The sequence below is a fragment of the Diabrotica undecimpunctata genome, chromosome 1 (genome assembly GCF_040954645.1).
Source record: "Diabrotica undecimpunctata isolate CICGRU chromosome 1, icDiaUnde3, whole genome shotgun sequence".
NCBI classification, from domain to species: Eukaryota; Metazoa; Arthropoda; class Insecta; order Coleoptera; family Chrysomelidae; genus Diabrotica; species Diabrotica undecimpunctata.
In genome coordinates this window covers 110,580,667-110,600,841 of record NC_092803.1, presented here as the reverse complement: position 1 = coordinate 110,600,841, position 20,175 = coordinate 110,580,667, and the positions used below count along the sequence as shown (strand labels likewise).

The following is a 20,175-nucleotide window of genomic DNA, read 5'->3' as shown; positions in this document are numbered from 1 at the left end:
TGAGCACAGCTAAAAGTCTTTAATCCACAATATGTTTAGCGGCAGGCTCGATTGCCGCTCGTGCCGTAAATTACCCTTAACATTTTGTTTTACTAATCCGCCCTGATTACGAAATGATTATAATGGCCTTTTGATACATTTTTCAATTTTATCTAGAACGACAACTGAGTATGTTGTGATGAATTAGTTTATCCAAAATTAAAATCGCTTAAATTTATTAATTGTCAATTGTTAATACTTCTTTCCTAATTTTCTAGAGCAATCTATTTCAAAATGTTCTTTAAGAGTATTTTACGCTGAGTTTTTATAATATTTTCCATCTTGCTGGGCGCTTTGCGTTTTCACGTGGTTAACAAATTAACAATTACAAAAAGAATGGCAACTACTGTTATTATTTTAAAATTAACACGATAATTATAAGACACGCGTAATTAAAATTTATTACGAAAAAAAAATTCCATAAAGCTGTTTATGGAATTGGTGGTTAAGTAATAGAAATTTATGTTCAATACTATAAATTAAAATACTTTTTTTATATTCATAGAACATAGTGACTTTGACAGGTTTTCCTATTTCATTATTCCATTTTCATTATCAATTCTTTAGTCGGATCGTTCCATACTTTGAATTGATTTATTAGCTGGTTGTGCATTTGACAAAAAATATACTGTGCGGTAAGTGCTGACAGTGCTGCTTGACAATATCAGGAAAATTTTCAATATTAATGCCGTCAAAAATGTCCTACATAAGAAGAAATAAAGTCATTTTTAGAATTGGCAGCATGCTATAAAAGATTCATCCAAAATTTCGCCAAAATAGCGAAACCTCTAACTATATATCTAAAGAAACATGCAAAAGTTTTACCCACTTTATAATTAAAAAAAAAATGTTTAATCATCTTAAAGAACTTTTAATTAATGCCCCTATTTTAAAATATTCAGATTTTTCAAACCCATTTATATTAATTACAGACGCTTCAAATAATAGTCTTAGGTGCAATCTGGTCACAAGGAAAAGTCCCAAATGATTTACTTGTAGCGTATACCTCAAGAACTTTTAATCAAACAGAACAAAAATATTAAGTAAAAGAACTTTTAGCAATTGTATGGGATTGTAAAACATTTAGACCCTATTTATATGGCAAATTTTTTTGAAATTTCATGCGACCATAAACCCCTAATATGGTTATTTAATTTAAAGCAACCCAACTTCAAATTATTACGATGGAGATTAAAATTGGAAGAATTTAACTATACTATAAAATATAAACCCGGTATAACGAATATTGTCAATTGTCTAAACCGAATAAATAATAATGAAATTAAAACCGAATCAAATATAAATAATCCCGGTGACATAGATTTTGATATCGACCAATTTTTAGCAGGTTGAAATTTAACTAAAAAATAGTTGATGAAAATGTAATATATAAAACTTTGCAAATTCTCGATAACAGTGGGGTTAAAAACCTTATGGATAACTCAGACACAGATATAGCTCATAGTGCTGAATCTCCAAATAAAAATAGGTTCTCATTGTTAGATGAAATTATAAACAATAAAGAATATCAACTTATCGTTAAAAAAGCATCTTTTGCAAATTATCTGAAACGCGAATGCGAGAATTTTGAAGGACATAAAATAACAAGAGCTACTATTTCAGCTGACGAAGAAAGTGCGACCTAATTCTTAAAAGAAAATGCATGCAACAATACTTTATAAATTTCGTATCTCAAGAATTACGACCAATATTTCAGAATGTATGGCGTAAATATTTAACAAAATTAAAATTTATTAAATGTACAAAATTAGTTAACAATGTATTACCAGAAGAAACAAATCAGCTAATAAAAATATAAGCACGACGGCAAAACGAATCATTGAGAAATTTCAGAGACCCTTAGAGCTTTAAAAATAAATTACTACTAAAAATTAATGAAAAATAATATAGAAAAATATATAAATAAATGTGAAGTATGCTAGAGATCAAAATACAGTAGAAATCCACATAAAGGATCTTTAATATTAACCCACACCTCCAAGCTTTTTGAGATTTTGAGATAATACATATAGGCACTTATAAAGTTGGCAATCGAAGAAAGGCAATCAATTAGAAAACAATGTGCCAACATTGCCAAAGATCATATATGCTATAACCAGCAAAAGAAATGAATATATAGTGATTGAAAACTGCCAAAATCAGTGATTATAATATTAACAACAAAGCACATCTACTGGAAAGTAGAAATCATATTTACTATGTACAAACGACTCTGCGAAAATTATAGGGACATAACAATGTTAATTGTCGCTTATAAGGTATTATCAGGAATTATATACAGCCACCTTGAATCATTTTCGGAAGAAATAATTGGTTTTAACACCAATGTGATTTCAGACCAAAGAGGTTAACTATAGACCAAATACATATGTTAAGAAGTATAAATAAAAAATGTGTTGAATGTAGCATACCAATGTTACAACTTATATATTGATTTCAAACAAACATATGGTGGAGTCGATAAACAAAAAATGTTAAAAAGCTATGCATGTTAGGTTAAACTTATTATTATTATATTTAACAAAGTTAACAAGGTTATTACAAAGTTGGTTAAACTTATACAAATGACTTTAGAGGATTCAAAAGCCATGATCAGAATATGTGGAGATATGACAGAGGCATTTGATATTAAAATGGACTTAGGCAAGGTGACGCCTTATCAACAACACTTTTTATTCTAACTTTGAAAGCTATGATCAGAAAACTAGTTATGAAAGGCTGTATTATTACAAGATCCAGTCAAAATCCGCATTTACTGGCGATGTTGCCATAATAATCCGCAATAGAACGGTATTAAGTGAAAAAGCTATAGATTTGAAACGGGAAGCCGCTACGTTTGGCATAAATATAAATGAAAGGAAAACAAAATGAAGTACACAAAGTCAAATCGACATAAGAATCTGATGGTATACAATCCTACCTACGAATATGCTTCCACCTTTTCCTACCTAGGCTCAACAATAAATGACAGCAATAATGTCAGTCAAGAAATACAAGCACGGAGTAGCGAATAGCGGGATTAGCGGTAATAAGTTACTTGTAACAAAATAAGTAACAAAAACTTGTTAATGTTAATTGTAATGAAAAGTAAGTTACTTAGTCGTACGTTAATAAGCTTAGAATCTAGAAAACAGTAATTAGGCCAGTGGTCATATATAGATGTGAAACGTGTACTCTTTCAACTACTGATGAAAATTAATTGAGAATGTTTAGGACCAACCCATTGTAGCGATGGTATATGGAGAATAAAAATGGACTATGAGCTGGATGAATTAATGCAGAGCGGAGATATCGTTAGATGTGTAAAGTCACAAAGACTAAACTGGTTTGGCCGAATAGAAAGAATGCCAGATAATGGAGCTGTAAAAGTAATCTAGATATGGAAACTTCAAGGAAATAGAACAAGAGGAATACCTCGTAAAAGGTGGATAGGCGATGTAGAGGAAGATCTTAAAACCATGAACATCAGACAGTGGCGAAGTAAACTATCCGACATGGCAGAATGGAAGAACGTTGTTAAGTAGATCCAGACCCACAAAGGATTGTAGCAGCCTAAGAAGAAGAAAAAGAATTATAATATTATTAATAAGCTTGCCTGATTTGCCTGATTTCCATTTTTCAAGCATCAATTTATTGTGCAGATGTCAAGAGCCTACTGACAGCTCTTAACGTACAGTATGCTACTGTTTTGTTTTTTTTTTAATTTACATCAGGCTAATAAATTGATTCAAAGCATAAAAATATCCGACCAGACCAGAATTATTATCAAATAATTGATAATAAAAGTGTATTGAGCAACTATAGGAAAAAAGCACGTAGAGAAGTTATATCATGGGTGCTACATAAGAAAGAAGTTGCCTGTAACCATATTAATACTGTGATAGATATTAATGATGAAGTAACTAGTGTTTTTTAAATATTAGGTGAATACTGATACATCTCATAGGAAACTAGGTTCAGTGAAGATTAAGGCTTAGAACTTACTATTCTCATCAGTATGAAATAAGATATAAGAGAAATAAAAAGTGACATATCATGGTGCTTAGTGTATAACGTTAATGTGGTGCTATAAAAGATATCATATCCTGAAGACACAAGTATCTACGACAAATAAAAACATTGAGGAAGAAGGATAATGTAAACCTTGTTTATACCTATGAGTCTTGGACTAACGTCGGTGCTTCAGTTAAAAAGGAATGGTGGGACACAACGATCAAGAATCCACGAGATGAATTCATAAAATGGCTCTTTACACAAAGAGGTCCTTGGTTTGTTCTTCATGCTGGAAGCGAAACTGGTTTTGTGGCATGGGCCGAATTAACTTGCTTGGCCAAGAAGGAAACCGCTGATTACCACGACGAAATGGACGGGGATCTATATGAAGAATGGTTTGAGAAGACGTTAATTCTAAATTTGCCGAAAGACAAAGAAAACATTGTCGTTTAAGATAACGCGTCATACCACTTCCGCAAATTTGATTTCAACAAAAAGCAAATCGAGGATTGGCTAGTCCTTGATAAACATTTAACTTCTTTCAAACTTTAAAAATTTTCTTCAAGGAACATTACCTAAAAACTGAAAAACTGAATTACTGGATACTGCGGCCGCATTTAGAGACGAGTACGACAAGTACAAAATTAAAACAATTGCGGAAAAATATGACAATAATAAATGCTTGCTTTTAATGAAAAAGATTTAATACTTAGGACAAAAACAGAGTATCTACGTGGCAGCTTTGAACAATGAAATAATTGTAATACCTCATTAGATATCAAAGACCGGTGTTACCAAGCAATGGAGAAAAGATGGAGACACCTTTCGTGGTCTGATAGAAAGTTATTAGTTGCAATGATATTTTAATAAATAAGAGGGACAGTCAGAAACAATAGATTAAAAATTAAATTTACTACGGGAGTATATTTCACTAATTGCTACTAAAATGAGAGAATATAAGTTAACAAAGTTTAAACACTAAGATTTAAATCAATTATCCATTAAAGGAACGTTGGACCGGTTTTTATAATCTAACGTATACAAAAAAATAAACATTAAGCAAAGCTTTATCTTAAAAAAATATATAAAGATCAATCTGAAACTGTTACTACCGGACCAATGATAATAAATTAGTAAAGTTGGCAACATAGATGAATAATTTTCATACATAAATAAAAGCCACCATTTAAATGACTAGGTAGTTAATTGTGTTACCATATTTTTGCATTTTAAGTAACATTACCTGTAAAACTAGTTTTGTTTTTTGTGATAACAATGGTAACACTAATTTAGTAATGTAGATATGACATTTAAAGTAGTATTCATTGAATAATTATCTAAATTGGACTTTTGGTACTTATATGTATATTTAATAGCATAATACAATATTATTAGATATGTAATTTGTACAAGAAATTTTGACAAAAGAAATGGCGAATGGGAATCGTAGGCAATAATATCTTAAACATACAGACGACAAAACACTAATATTGCACCTGAAGAAGAAATATCAAGCCTCCTAGAGCTGGTAGAAACCGAAAGCGATAGCTGTGGTCTCCAAATCAATAAACAAAAAACAAAAATTATGATAATCGATTATTCAAACTCACTGTAAACAACCTTGAATCATTTTAAAATGGTTGACGAGTTCAATTATCTAGAATCTTATATTAGCAAGGAAAGTAAAAATACGCGTAAAATCGAAATACATAAGAGAATAGGAATGGACAAAAATGCTATGATTTAATTATCAACATTATGAAAAGATCGCGTTTTTACCGAAGAACACCAAAATGAGATTGGTACGCACCCTAATTTTTTCGATTTCAGTTACAAGTCAAAAACATGAATAATGAAATAAGAAGATAGACATAGAATTGACGTCTTCAAGAAAGAGGAGAATGCTTTAGATCTCACGGAGAGAACACAAAACAAACCACTAAATCCTCCAGGAGGTTAACAATCAGACTCAACTCTCCTCTGTTTGTCTCATGGACGCCTTAAAGTTTTTCGGACATATTGCAAGAAGTAATATATTCTTAAGAAACTTAAATAGAAGATAATTTTAGGAGACTTATAATCTGGGGAAAAGTTGCAAAGGCAGAGGATGCTTACCCACTCGAGGGATAGATCAAGTGCAGAAAGTCAGTGATGAGACATTCTCTGAATCCGTGAGACTAGTCCAGCATAGAAGCCGAAAGAATAAGATAGTTGCTCGTATGGTAGAAAATCACTACACTCATTAATGAGAAAACGACCAGAGAGAGACAGATAAATCGAGTAGAAGGAACGAAGAAATTAAAACATAGAGGTAAGCTGATGAAATATTTAGAGCTATTAACAGAACAAGTTATCCTTCTTTAAATTTTAAAATAGTAGTGAAAATATAATAATAGAGGAACTGTAACAAGAATGACTAAAAATATCTGCAAGTTATTTGCGTCTACCAGATTATTGAATAGTACAATGTAATGGTATTGACTAAAATAATCCAAAAGTTATTGTTTAACCAATGATCCATTGTTCTCGGAAATCCAAAGAGATCCAAAGTTTTCGGGAAGAACCGCGTAGAGAATTTAATGCTCGACGTTTCGGCACCCATTTTGGAGCCATTTTCAAGATGGATACGGTTTCGTTCTGTATTACATACGAGTTCTTATATTGATTTCTCATTCAGTGACAGGAGGTGAGTTATGTTTACTGGAAGTTGCACATTACTTTTAACCAGGTTTATAAAAAATATAGCTGGGAGTGCTTTATTTTAAAAATATACCAACACACGACGTCACCAGTTTTTTGTCTTGTGATAGTTGCTGCTGGCCATTTGGATATATTATAATGGAATATGTTTGGTAATTCTGTTAGGGATAGTACCGTAGGATAAATCTTATAATAATGATTATTCACCAATATTTTCCATCTGTCTTGCCATTTAAAATTTTTTTTTGATTATAAACTTTGATTGGATCTGTTAATATTTTGCATACAAACACTAGTGGTAAAACACTACGGGATGGAGCTAGAAGTACAGATATACGACTTAAATGCAAGGTAGAGAACATCAAAAACTAGGTAAGAAATAAAAGAATAGAATGGAACGATCATATTAGCCGAATGGCAATAAATAGAGTATTAAAGACGGCGAGAGACGGTTCCCCAATAGTGATCATCTGGACTATATAATATGATCATCTATAGTACTCTTCGGTTATTTTAAGGATTTTTTGTTGGTCATATATGACATGCTCTTGTTTAATTTTTAAATTATAAATATATCTCGTTTCAGTTTTTAACTATCATTTTAAAAATTTCAAGCTTGTGTTTTGTTCTATGGTATTATCAATATATAGTTGTTAGAGCTCTTAAAAAGATCAATAACATACACAAATGTACAAAATACCTTTCGCCGATCATGAGTTGATAATTTAAAATTCTAAAAGTAAGCTACAACGAGCTGTCTACAAACTATATTTTAATATAAAAATATCGACAAAGCGACAAAATTTATGGCAAAGGTAAATACTCCACAAGAAAAAAAAAATAGTACCTAATTGACGATTATCCAGTAGAACAAGTGAGCTAGCTATTTCAATTATCTAGGATGTGATCCAAATTTGGGAAAACATTGAGACGTTGATCACGAATTTGACATGTTTCAGTATATACAGGGATCGGTATAAGTTAGGCAACGCTCTCGAAAAATTGGCATAAGTCCGGCAACGCTCATAAGTCTGGCAACGCTGTCGGAAAATATTAAAACAAAGCATGTTCGTACTTCAGAAAATTGGACAAGAACTGTCGGATTAAATAAATATAAAAAGAGAAGTAAGACAAGGATGTATACCCTCTACTCTTTAACTTGTGTCCACAGGACATGTTTAAGAAAGTCTTAATTGAGACAACGGATGGTATTATTGTGAATACTATAACCATGAACAAAATTAGATATGCCGGCGATACCTTAGTACTGGCTACTTGCAGTGAAGATCTTTAATTCTAACGAACAAAATAAACTAGACCCGTAAACAATGATAGCTCAGATATAACCATAGAAATTAAAATCCAAACGAGCCAGAGCTAGATTTGTAAAAATGGAAAATGTACTTTGCAGCTACGATCTTATTGTTGACCTTCACGTTTAAAGATACTTTTTAGTGCTATTATATGTAGTGGAAGTGTGAACTCTAAGGGATTAAACATTTTGAAGCCTTTTAGATGTGGGTATATAGACGACTACTAAACATAGGCTGGGTCAACAAAGTTAGCAATGAGAAGGTCTTATTGAGACACCCTGAAAAGTACAAACCTTGGAATCCTATCATTAAGGAAAAGATCCAAGATAAACGTGGTTCTGTTAAAAAAGAACATCATGGCTGAAAAATCTGAAGACAGTGATAAGAAAAATTTACTACGCCATTATTTAGAGCTATTGTCAATGAAGTTGCTTAATATGATAGCCAACATGATATCCAACGATCGATATTGGTCATGGAACTAAAAGAAGAAGAAAGAAGAAAGGTTGGTGAAAACAGGATATTTATTAAGCTCTAAAGTACTACCATTAATTTGCCTTCTTAGTTCGATAGCTAAATTGTACGAACATCTTGTAAAAGGCCGCCAATATGGTCTTAGGGCCAAAAGGTCTACCATACATAGATGCAGTTACAAAAGTAAACTCTTTAGTTACGCAGGATACAAATAGATGGGTGGCTCTTATCCTGCTTGACGTCAGTAATGCCTTTAATACGTTATCATGTCCAGGCTGAGAAAATTGGGCGTTAGTGAGTACCTGGTCAATGTAATTACTTATTACAATGTAGATACTTTACTGACAGGGTCACAAGAGAAAAAGATAGCAGCATCAGTTTGTCGCAGGGTGTTCAGCAGGGTTCAGTACTAGGTCCAATCCTCTGGAATGTCCTGTACGACGGGGTGTTGAGGCTACAGATACCAAGGGGATGCACTCTTGTAGCTTATGCCGATGATCTCGCACGAGTTGCGAAGGCGAGTCAGAAAACGGACATGGCTAATGCGGCTAACACAGCCTTGAGTCGCATTAGTAGTTAGATCAGACAGAATGATCTACTGCTAGCGCCTCAGAAAACTAAGGTATTAGTTCTCAAAGGAAGCTGGGAAAAATCCTCCCTTCGCTTCATAGTGAACGGTGTGGAGGTTGCACCGGTTAAATCGATTAAGTATCTGGGAGTCTCGTTATCGGAAAGACTAAGGTTCGGAGTACACATCCAGAAGACGGTAGAGAAAGCGAACCAAAATCTGGAGGCGTTGATACGGTGGATGCCAAACATTGGAGGCCCAGGTAGCACCAACAGAAAGGTATTAAATGGAGTTTTCCAATCAGTGGTAGCCTACGCTGCCCCCGTGTGGTGTAGCGTACTAAACACTGCGAAATACGCTAAGCTGATGGAGACTTCGCAAAGGCGAATGCTTCTCAAGTTATCTAGCGCATATAGGACAGTTTCAAATTAGGCTCTATATGTCATTGGAGCGGTGATACCGATCGTTTTGTTGTGCAAAGAGCGAGCAAGGGTGTAAGCGAGGAGGATGGATGTAAATATAGATGAACATGACAGAGAAAGAACGATAGTAGAGTGGCAGAGAGAATGAGTGAATGATAGCGGAAAGGCAAGGTGGACGAAAGAGCTTATTCCCGATCTGAGGCCATGGTGGGAATGTAAGTTCAGGAAACTAGACCACTTCTTGACGCAGTTTCTGACAGGACATGATAGTTTTTTCACCTTCACAAATAGAATAGGCAAATCTTCCTCGAGATATGGATAGAAGAAGAAATCCTCCAACAATGGAAGAAAAGTATAATCTGCCCTATTTATAAAAAAGGAGACAAACTGTTGTGTCAGAATTATAGAGGCATCTCTTTACTTTGTTCGGGATACAAAATACTCACAAACATCATTAATCGAAGACTCCAACCTCTCACCGAAAAATCATCGGGGAATATTAAGCAGGGTTTAGGCAAAATAGATTTACCATTGACCAACTATTTACAGTTAAACAAATACTAGCCAAAGCATGGGAATATGACATGGACTTTTACAATCTCTTTGTAGATTTTAAACAAGCCTATGATTCAATAGATAGAACAATTCTACCTAATATACTGGAAGAATTTGGCATACTATCAAAATTAATACGGCTAGTGCAAATGACAATGACAGAAACAGAAGCACATGTATGTATTCAGGGACAGATCACTGATGCGTTTATGATAACGCAAGGACTGAAACAAGGCGACGGACTATCTCCAACGCTATTTAATCTTGTTCTTGAATATGTAATTAGACGGTTGACGGTGAGCGGAAATAATATACTTACAAATAAGTCAACTCATTAGCATACGCAGATGATATAAACATAATGAGCAGAACAGTGAATGCAGCGGAAAAAACCTACGTTGAGTTGAAACAGAGTGCAGAAGCAGTACGGCTAGCAATAAATACAAATATGACAAAACTACTCATACAAACCAGATCAAATAGACCGGCGCAACAACACTTTATTGGCGATATAGAACATGTGAATAGATTCACATACCTAGGAATGGATCTGGTCGCAAGCAATGAAGAAGAACCGGAAATTAATAGAAGGCTTATGCTAGCAAATAAAGCCTATTTCGCGATGGGCCACATATTCAAATCGCGAGACGTACACCGAAAAACAAAACTCCGGGTCTATAAAACAATAATCAGGCCCATAGTAGGTTATGGTTGTGAAACATGGGTGGTGACACAGAAATCTGCCAATGCATTAGATGTGTTTGAAAGAAAAATATTACGTAGGATACTGGGCCCAATAAGTGAAAACAACAACTGGCGAATTAGGTATAATAGAGAAATATACGAGCAATATAGCGAACCAACTCTAGTACAATACACTAAACTGCAGAGATTACGGTGAGCAGGGCACGTGGTCCGCATGCATGAGAATAGAATCCCCAAAAAATTACTAAATGCAACAATGCAGGGAAAAAGACCTGTTGGAAGACCTAAAAAGAGATGGGAAGACGAAGTCGATGAGGATGCCAGGAACTGCCTGGGAACGCATTCATAGAAAACAACAGCGGTAAATCGAGATGATTGGAAAAGCTTGTTGAAGGAGGCCAAGGCCCGATTTGGACTGTATTGCCATTGGATGGATGGAAATCTGCCTTGGCAGACTGTACTGTTTGTGGGGTACCGGACGCTCCTGCCCACATTTTTAACTGCTAGAGGTGGGCAAATGAGAGGGGGGATTTCGAGAGGCGAATGGGTTTCGGGCTTGTAAACATAATGTTGAGAGGAGAGAAAGAATGGAGAGAAGTACACTGTCTGATTTCTGGGGTGATGAAGAAAAAGAAGCAGGAGGAGACAGAGGAGGAAATTGAGCCAGGGATCTAAAATTTATGGTTAATATTATTTATTGGTTTATGGCCTAACGTCTGAAATATTTTCTGATTTACGGTAATAGGTATGGTTATTTTTAAAATTTAAAATTTTTTTTAGTTGTTCATTGAGTGGCAAGAACACCTCTCTGGAACGGTGGTTACGGTTTTAGCCGGAACACGGTTAATTCTGCACTACCCTGGGGTCTTCTGACCTAGTATCATATTCGGCCGAAAGATGCCAGAGTATCTTGTTCCGTGACGTAGATGTCCAAAAAAGATTTCCCCCACCATTGCCTGTCAGAATTCAATGGATACCTTCTTAGGCTCTTACTGAATTCTGGCAATACGGCAATTTAAAAAAAGTACTACCATCAGGTAGCTCGGTCCTAATAGGTTCAAATATGATTATTGAGAAAACATTTAAACCTCGTTCTGCCATTTTTCAAAATACTGAGCTCTAGGAGTTTGTCTCCTTTACATGTCATCTAAATTATTCCATAGTTACTGTGCCAGAAGAGCTAACTTTGTATCATTTAGCAAGCAATACCCACATATGTACTTCAGCCCATGGATAAGACTCTGCTTCAATATTTTAAGCACTACTTAGATGAAGAAGTTCTTAATGCTGGGTGAGCCATACGGACCATTAGATAACGCAGAAGCATTTTGGTCAATTGGCAATAATTTCTTCTAATATTAAATCTGTGTTTGAAGCACATTTAATCCAGATAATCCTGCATGTGCAGTAGATGCTCCAAGCAGCGTCACTTAGAATCAATCTATGTGTGAGCAAAACCTAAATCAGGTACCGCCCATGATGCATCAATGATGGAAATATTAATTTAAAAATCACAACACATTTTTTGCTGTAACGGCTTTTTTGTAAAACGAAAAACCATATTTGGCAAGAGTAATTTAAAACAAGATATAAATGTGGCTGGTAGTTTAAAAGAGACGGGTAGTGAACATTAAAAAAGCGAAAACGAGAATAGTAAAATAAAGAAGACGTTTCATCAAGCAATATGTTTTTAATAACAGAAATAATCTTACAAAAAATATAACAATATGGGGAAAAACTTAAAGTAAATAGTAGGGCAGTCTTATTTTTGGATTTTCTGTTTAACAATTGTTGGGACCCTAAGACTGAAATAAAGAACAAAGTAAATAGGCAAGAAATCTTTGAATTTCTTAGGTTTATGACTGATTGCAGATTTGATTTTCTTTTGATATACAAGAGGCTTAAGTATTAGGTTGGACCTGTTCTTTTATACTAAAAGAAAGCATAAACTTTAAAGGTTAGATAGTTTAATTGACTTTTAAGTGATTTTAAAGTTCAATAACTGCTCCGAATATTTAGAAAAACATACGTGTTAAAAATTTTGCTACAAAATTCATTGAATTTAGTTTAGTTTTCTATAAGTTAGTTGGGCGGGTAACCAGAGCTGAAATCTGTGGAATATTACAGAAGGAAAACATTTCACTTAGAACCATTTATAGAACAAAATCGGACTGCGAGCGGTGAATACCATCTCTTAATCTCCTAAAAAGTGAAATATCACGTGAATTTATTGCACAAATTTCAGAGAGATTGGTGAAAGGAGCAAAAAACCCATGTTAAAATGTCAACGAAGAGATTAGCTTGTCAATAAAGATTTTTTAATAGTATAATATGAAATTAAAGAGGAATGGTCTTAAATATCGAAAACGATGTAAATGATCCAAACACTCTCAAGCGCATCTCTTTCTTGCACCAAGATTATGTCGTCAACTGAGGCGGGTACACTGGCACTGAAAAAAATATGATTTTAGATGACGAAAAATATTTTATTTTAAGTAACTCTAAAATTAAGGAAAACATGGATTTTTTACGGAAAATGTAGAAAGAAGATTTTACTGACAATGTTAGATACAAAATTAAAATAAAATTTGCAGATAAAATTATTGGTGTTTGGTGCACAATTTCTAACAGGAGTGTGTCCAAACCTTTTGTTGGAATAGTGAGGGGGCAAAGCTTTGAATAGTCATATTGATAACTTACTTTCCAAATTGCTTTAATTTGTCCAGGCACATCATGCTAATGACGATATCATGTTTTGGCCAAAATTAGCATCATGCAATTACTCAAGGGATACCCGAAACTGACTTCGACAACACCACATACTTTTTGTATCCACAAACGATAATTCTTTAAACTTGCTGCAGGCTCGGCCAATAGAGGATTGTTTGGCTTTAATGTCTAGGACAGTATATCATGGAGGCTGGGAAGCCCAAGATGAAGAACAATAAAGACGGCAACTTTATGAAAAAATAAGAGAAATTTATCTGAATTCCGTCCAAGACCTCATGAGAGATATTTGAAGAAATGTGTGTCTATGAAATGAAATGAAAAACGCTCTTAAGTTACAAATTTAATCAAACATACAAAATATAAGTACATAGGATAATAAATATTTTTATGTCATAAAATATGTACGTCGGTCTCAAAAAACTCGTATAAGACTGTATATAAGAGGCATTGATCTTAAAACTATATGAATTACCTCTAACGATTTTTGAAAGAAAGGTACTACGCAAGATATTCGGAGCTTTTTGTGAGAACGGAATATAGAAGAGTAGATATAATTTTAAATTGCAGAATATCTACAAGCATAAGTTTAGTGAAAAAGATAGTACTACTATAATCAACCGAAATCATCTGCTGTGGGCAGGATATGTAGCCCGGATACCTAAACTGAACATGATAAAAAAGAAGCAACCGGTGGGAATGAGTAGACGAGTGAAACCAAACCTGGAGTAGACAGACGGGAAAACACAGGATGCTTAAACGTTCTCTGTTGCCAGCTGGAAAATCTAAGCAAGGGACAGAGAAGTCTGGCACCATAATAAAATTGTTTGTGTCCTTATTATAGAAAATAATAAAAAACTCTGGGGCACGTTAACTTTTAAATTTAAATGTGCGCTTTTTAAACATAAATTTAAATCTACAGGATGATCCACGCAAGCCTGCCATAGTCCATAATCCTTATTTTTAATGAAACACCCTGTATATTTTTATGTTTTTAAAAGATTCTTAACAACCTGATTTCAACGAACTATATAATGTAGGGTCTATAATGAATAATACAAGGTGATATTTTGAAATTAATAATTTATTACGTGTTATGCTATTATTTTAAATTAGCTAAATACGGACTCTAAGTCTCAGTAGATTCGGGAAAATTTCTGTTTAGTAACCGTGTTAACATTTTTGCCATGAATAGGTAAAAACTGTCTAGATAGTCTGCTAATTAAACTCAATCGGTAAATAATGCGGATTGTTATAAATTAGTTGTTGGTGTGTTGACAGTTTACATTAAAATAATCAATTCCTAATCAAAAGCTAATTTCTTGCAGAAATTGCAGGAATTGAGATTTTATTGATGATCGGTTACGGGGAGAATTGTAGAAGTCAAGTTGAAGTAGCAAACTTATTTATTCAGAGGTATCCTCAATTGCCTTATATTGAACAAGGCACTGTGTCTAAAACTTATGCACAATTCAGAGAACTTGGACATGTCAAACCATTAAAAAGAAAACCGAACCTTTTGGTTCCGAACCGAAAATTTTGTAGATGGTAATTTCACAGTGAAAAAAGGTTTAAGCAAGCTAAGAGACGATGTTCTTCCTCAGTTGGCTAACTTATATCCCAATCCAATAGATCCGACCCTGCCGCATAAAACGTCCAGCAGGACGGTGCAACACCCCATTATGCTTTAATGGTGAGAAATTACTTAAATGAAATCTTCTTCAATAAATGAATTGGACGAAGGGGTACAATTAAGTAGCCAGCTAGGGCGTCAGATCTTACGCCTTTGGATTTTTTCTGTGGGGTTATCTCAAGAACAAAGTATATGCAACACAACCAACTAGCGTTGAAGACCTCAAAGAAAGGAAAACTACAGAAATACGGAATATTTCACCTCAAACTTTAAACAAAGTTTGGGACGAGTTTTATAGGAGACTGTGTTATTGCCAACAAGGTGAAGAACATTTTGAGCATTTATTTTAATGTAATCCAATCAACTACTTCGGGTATTCTATGAATTAATTGTCTTGAAGAAAATATACCTAATTTCATAATTTCACCTTGTATTATTCATAATAGACCCCACATGATATAGTTCGTTGAGATCAGGTTCTTAAGGACCTTTTAAAAACATAAAAATATACGAGGTATTTCAGTTAAAATAGAGATTATGGACTATGCCAGAATTACGTGGATCATCCTGTACATTCAAATTTATTTTTAAAAAGCGCACATTTAAATTTAAAAGTTAAGGTATCTTAACGTTTTTTATTATTTTCTAAAATAAGGACACAACCAATTTTATTCCATAAGTGGTTTCTACACTGTATGTAAAGCTTTAAATACCTACAAAATGTTACAAAATTAACCTGGCGATATTGTATATTATTACTACATAAATAAATGATACAACATATAAACAGAATAGATGAATATCGACTAAATAAAAATAATACAAACAAATAATGCATTACAAACCGAAAAAAGAATGAGTTTAGGACGCTTCTTGAAAAGTTGGAGTTAAGTTTGATGTCTAAACAGTGAACAAATGCATCATCCCTAGAAAGGGGAAGAAGATTTTAGGGAATTTATTAAAATAAATTTAATATTTTTATGATTGAATCTAACTTCATTTAAATGACTATTTTATGTAGGGTGATGTATAATTTATTTTACCCAAAAGTTTTACATTCAAAGGCATTAGAAATAGGAATCCGGAAGAGTGTGAAGAATAAAGTCTATGTTTTGACTAACTATAATAAAGATTTTAAAACTGATTAGGGTAGATACAGTTGACTATAAAATGGTGGTCTGTTTTAATTAATTTTAGACCTAGATACGTTTAGAAATTTTAAAAATACCTAAATTAATTTAAGTGAAGAAGCACTTGTTCCAATAAAAAAGGAAAACACTACAATAAGTGTATTGACAATTTGTATAAATTTTTTAGATAATATTATTTTCAAAATTCACAGTTATAAATAGACTAATGTTTAGAAAATGTACTTAGAGTATGTAGTACAAATTAAATTAAAAGGATGCGGGACGACTGACAAAATATTAGAACTGTTAGGAGCCGATAATTTTAAATTTTTTTGCTATATTATAGAGGTTGAATATCAATAATTTCAATGCGTTTCCAATGGTGCGATCAAAGATTCAACACCCGATATATACTATAAAAAATAGTAAGTTTTGAATAGCCTTTTTTGTAATAAGAAATATTATACGTTTATACAAGTTCAATGATAATATAATATTCTCTCAAAACATAGAAATACAATTTACATATACTTAAAATTTTAAAATTATGTAATGTGTTTAACCAGGGAGTAAATCCAAAAAAATCGTTTCAAAAAAGGTGACCCGCCGGCATTATCACAACATTAATTAAAACACAAAAACTTATCAGCTACCACAAACAATACATGTATTATGTCTAGTAAAAAGTACTATCACTTCAGCACATGCTTTGTTTCACTCTAGCGATCATAAAAATACTGGAAATGCAAATAAACATGTGTAGTAAATCGAGGTGCGCACGATCAGGTATGAGTGAGTACCTACAAACAGCCAGAGTCCAATAACGTTTTGCATTTACAGACTGCTCTCATCATAAATTGTTATAAACAGAACTACCATTAATAGATAAGATGGTCAAGGTAAAGTAGACTCGGGGAATAAAAATTTGGGGGAGAGTGGTAACGTCATGTTCAATACAAACAATAATACTATTATCAGTGTCCTTTAATGGTACTATTCTTGTATTGTAACAGTTTTTTTTATCTAATAAATTGTTTCTAACGGTAGACAAGATATTGCTATTGGTTCAATTAAAAAGACTAAAATGATTTTTTACAGCTTAATAACTTTTTTTATTTAACCTTTAACTGGTCCGGTACTGTAGCAGTAGCGTAACTGGTCCGGCGTAGTCTGCGAAACTACTGTTTTCAAGAAAGCAAAACAACACTCAAAAATAATTTTTTTATTAAGAAAAAGTATTACAAACATACTCTGATATATTTATATAAAAGTGAATGTATTAGATTTGGGCATTATTTGGGTTAAGAAAAAAATATTAAAATAAAACTGACATTCATACAAATATTTGTGACAAAGTACATAGTTCTGTAAAGTAATTAAAAAATATATAAAAACACTATGAAAAAAAAATGTATTCCTAGGATAAATGTTCAAACTGCACACTAAACAGAACATTAGATAAAATAAAAATCAATCAAAAATGTTTGTTTCCAGCATCAGTCAAACTTTACGAATTTTATATTTAATTTTTACATAGTGGTTTTGTACATTCCAAACAAACAGGCTTTTTGCAACGCAAGCACAGGTATTTTGTCATCCTGTGATTTCTATTTGGACACAAACTGCAAATCTTGCGTTTTTCTAAAATAAGAACATCCGTCTGATTGTCCTCTTCTTCTTCTTGAACTCCAAGTATCTGGCTAATTGTAAGACGTAATTGACGTGGAATGTTCGTCTTTGTCATTCGTCTTTTTATGTGATCTTGCACTAACTGCATAGCCAACTCCAAAGCAATAACACTTTTTTCTTTTAATAGTGGATTGTTTTTGTAACACTGATGCAGAATATATGAATTTGCTATAGAAATGTCCAATATGCGGAAAAAAATTGTTAAGGGCCATCTTCGGGTTCGACGGCTTGAGGTGCTTTTGGAGCATTTCTCATCTAGGGAATCTACAGCTCCCTTATTCTTATTATAATAAGAAATGATTTCTAGTTTTCCCACTTTTACTACATGAGAAATTAAGGTACATTCTTCCCTAAATCCATAAATTGTTGACTAGGTATGTTTCTGTTGGGCAGTAAAGATGGAGGTATTTCAGCCTTATTTTTTTTAAGTATGCCCACATAAGTCAACTTTTTCGTTCGTAAGATATCCACTAATTGAATAAAAGAGTACCAATTATCAGCTGTGTTATTTCGGTTGCTACCAAAGAGCGGTTCAGCTAAGCGCAACGCAGCTTGTGTAGGCTTAAGGAATTTTTTGTAGTCGTCACTGATATCAAATCCATCTGAGTCTGTTCTGCTGTAGATATAAGCATTATACAAATACCATTACGTGCATCCGTAAGACACTGTATTTGAGTCTGTATTTAGCCAGTTTGTTAGGTATGTAGGCAAGGAGTCCCAAAAATGCTCTTAACTCAATAACATCCATTTCTCTAAGATGATGGATATAACTAGTAGAATATTTCTCACGCATTGCTCGTGATTTTATGTTTGTATTCTGCTCAATATGCTGTAGAATGTTATCACTAAACAACATATTCCAAACCAACAAGGGTATCGCAGCCTCGCCGAGCATTTTTGCCTTTGTTTTTAGAATTGGCACTTTTATGACAATGTTGTGTTTACGTGTTCTAGATAAGGGGCTATCACTACGATGTCACTATCACTTACTGCTAGTTCATCACAATCTGCAGGCTCGTTAGAATCAGAAAATTACGAACATGTATCGTGTTCAGATTCAATGTTATGGTCTTCCAAAATATCGTCTACATCACTGTCACTATCACATTCCTCATTGTACCAATTTAAAAGAGTTTTCTCATAATCGTCATCGCTGAAACGCACTCGTTTTGATGGCCCGGCCATAATTTCTAAAAATGCACGACACACAAAAAAGTCACATTAACAGTCCGGCGTCGTCTGAGAAACTACTCTCGACCTAATTGTTGCGATAAGTTTTTAGGAACTGCGAGAAACTTGTCGCAAATACATCCACTTGTCAAGCTATAGTTTAAGGATTAGATAGAAAGACTTGCCTGTGGACGATGCCAATTTCCAACAAAATATAAATTAAAATACGGAATCGTCTGTCAGAGGACGCCGGACCAGTTAAGGGTTAAAATCTTTCTTTAAATTATTTTATCATTCACAATTCCTTTCACAACTTTTTCGAACTCCGTAAATAAATGTAATTATACACTGGTAACTTTGATGAGTCGAAGTTTCTAAATATTAAATACGAGTATATTTCTGATTAAAGGGAAAATAAGAGCCAAATAATGTAGTTTTAAAAATTGTTTGGGGGATGTTAAAAAGATGTAGCCCCCCCCCCCCCCAACCAGTGTTACATAAATAAGACCTAAAATAGTCGAAAAAAGATAATTTAAAAATATCATATACAAGTGCCAAAAATAGTTATTGTTTGTCCTGCGATAGTTGGAAATCGGATAGTGTGCTCATATTTCTTCAATGGTAATTTAAAAGAAAACGTTAACTTAATGAGGTCTGATTTCAATTAGACCTCATTTTAAGAATAATTTGCGGAATTATCATCAAGAAATTTTTCCAAATCTATGTATGGTTAAAAGAAGGTTTGTTGAATGACCACCTTGTTCTCCAAATTTAAACCCCTTAGACTTCTGGTTGTGGGTCTATTTCAAAAAAATTTCTTCTTAAGGTGCTTTCTCTATTACTAAAGGTTGGCTATAACTACAGCAAATTGCTCTCTATCTTGAGCTGTTCTTAGTATCGAATGTGTGTCCTGTCCAGTCTCTTACATTCTTCAACTGGGAGCATTTTCTTCTTCCTGGACCTCTTCTTCCTTCCACTTTAAAAGCTTCCGCTTTCCACTTTGACAACATCAAAAAATTAAAAAACGTATTAGAGA

General features: G+C 33.5%; 1 protein-coding gene across 4 annotated transcripts in view; it reads right to left on the bottom strand.

Moving 5' to 3' along the window:
- LOC140452342 (uncharacterized) overlaps nucleotides 1-20,175 on the bottom strand; it is a 262,587-nt gene that overhangs the window by 129,746 nt on the left and 112,666 nt on the right. Inside the window, exon 1 of one of the 4 annotated variants that reach the window (XM_072546559.1) lies at nucleotides 16,844-17,008. The exons of the other annotated variants lie outside the window; for them this stretch is intronic. The gene's annotated coding sequence lies outside the window, so the exon portion shown is untranslated. Of the gene's footprint in view, nucleotides 1-16,843; nucleotides 17,009-20,175 lie in introns of those variants that run through there. 4 annotated transcript variants of the gene reach the window in all.